Raw genomic sequence first — 2,409 nt, forward strand, 5'->3', positions numbered from 1 at the left:
TTTGGCATCTTCCTCCGACATCGCAAAGCTCTAAGTGCTGACAAGATACTTGGTATCCACAAAGAAACCAAAGATTATCGTATGGAGTACAAGCACTTCCTCAAAGCAAAGCGTCTACCGATCAGCCAAGTTCGGACCAAACATCGAGTCGTGACAATCAAACAAATTGATGCTCAAAGACTTCTTAAAGTCTGGTATCCATTATTCATAGTGACACGACAAGATGGTAAGGTATGGTGTTTAGCGAAGCTGACTTCACCAACTTGTATTTAGAAGATCTGGAGCATATGTACCACGAAATCTGGAATATGATGAACAGAAAAGAAGGTGTTCTTGTGGGTCTTAATGCGATCAAAAGGTTTATGCGGAGTCATGTAAAGGTGTCTATGGTTATTGATATCCAAATGGGTCTTGAAGATAATTAAATAATCATTAACTTGAAGAGACCTGATCAAGAGCTAGAAGACATTGAAGCTTATTTGTTTTACATGATTCTTGAACAACCGGAGTTCGGGGTGATATACAATGCCGAGGGTCGGATAAAGAAGTTCATGAGGTTCAGCGGGCTGAATAAATATTCTGATGGCACTATTCGAATGGTGGGACGATCATTGGAAACGAGGAGAGTTAATAATGATAAAGTTGCGGAGTCGGAGAGGATGAGTCCAAAAGATAGGTATTTGTTGATTAATGCCTTGAATTTGCTTGAAGAAAAATTGCAATATCGGAATGCACTGAGGAGGCTGGAGAAACTGTTTGGACTCAAAAAGACCAGATTTACAAGAGTTCGAACTTGAATCCAAAGGGGGAGATTGTTGGGTTCAAAATTGTGCTTTAAAGTTGAATTCAAGTTCTCCCTTTATATTGTTTTGTAATAGTTAGAGTTTACTATTTTCCTTAGTATAAATAGTAATTAGCTTTCTAATTGTCATTAGTTCACTTGTTAATTCAATTGTTAATCAGATTAGAGTTGTAATCATTCTGAATATTCTCTCAAAGAAATCTACTCAAGATTTGGTGACAATCTCTCTCTAAATTCATCTTCTTCTTAATTCTTGAAGATTGACTTATGATTTTGTATGATTTGGGCATTTCACTTATCCTGATGAATTTCATATTTTAAATATAGGGATGGAAAAGTCTTTTACATATATCAAATATTTAAAAAATCCAAAATCTAAGAAAAAAATAGGTTTCTAATGTTTAGAGGATAACACCTCATTATGTTTGGTTTCTTCTTTAAGAATTAAAAATATTAAAAAATAGTTTTCAAGCTCAATGTTAAAGAAGAAAAAAATCACAATAGACCGATCAATATCAACAAAAACCCATATCATATTTGTTTTCTTGAATGATGTCTTAAATCAACAAAAAAAAAATACATCCACAAAAACTGAATAAAGAAGAAGAATTGAGAGATTATTATGTTAAACAATGTTACTTTGTTTCATCAAAGATTCATATGCCACTTTACCCACACACGCAAAAAAAATTCACATGCCTACATAATTCTAACTTTAGTGTGAATTCTCCAACTAAAAGACGAAATACTATACTTACATAAGCAAAAACTCATACCATGATTTGTCTTATTGAATTACACCTCAAATCAACAAAAATGCAAATCGCCTCCACAAAATTATAACTGAATACTGAGGAAGAATTGAGAGATTAATAGAGAGATTCATATGTTTGCATAATTCCAATTTTAGTGTGAATATTTCCAATTAAAAGACGAAAATAATATACTTATATTAACAAAAACTCATATCATATTTCTCTTCTTGAATGACGCCTCAAATAAACAAAAATGCAAATCACCTCCAAAAAAACTGAATAGAGAGGAAGAATTGAGAGATTAAGAGAGTTATTATGCTTAAACAATGTTAAACTGTTTCTTCAATGATTCATATGCCACTTTATCCACACATAAAAATCCATATGCCTACATAATTCCAACTATAATGTGAATTGTAGATCTCTAACAATCAATCTTCAAGATTATCTTCATGATTTCCATGGCAGATCTGATGATTGCATTAAGAACACTATGAGAGAGTAGAGAGAGAAAGTCAAATCTTCTAATCTTGGTCAAACCTTCTTATTACGTAAATGAATATTACAATTGAATTCCTCCCTAATTACACAAGACTTACCCTTTATATAGAGTCAAAGATGTAAACAAAGTCAAAGTCAAACTATCTATAGAAAAGTCAAACACGGTGACTTTTATACAATTACAGACCATTTTAACTTTCAAGACGAATACAATTTTACACTGAATTTCAATCATAACATGAATGTCTCCAACTAAAAAAAGAAATATTATACTTACATAAGCAAAAACTCATTTCATGATTTGTCTTATTGAATGACACCTCAAATAAATAAAAATGCAAATCGCATCTA

This window comes from Cynara cardunculus, unplaced genomic scaffold (genome assembly GCF_001531365.2).
Source record: "Cynara cardunculus var. scolymus isolate 2C unplaced genomic scaffold, CcrdV1 Un_Scaffold_4996, whole genome shotgun sequence".
In the NCBI taxonomy this organism is placed as follows: Eukaryota; Viridiplantae; Streptophyta; class Magnoliopsida; order Asterales; family Asteraceae; genus Cynara; species Cynara cardunculus.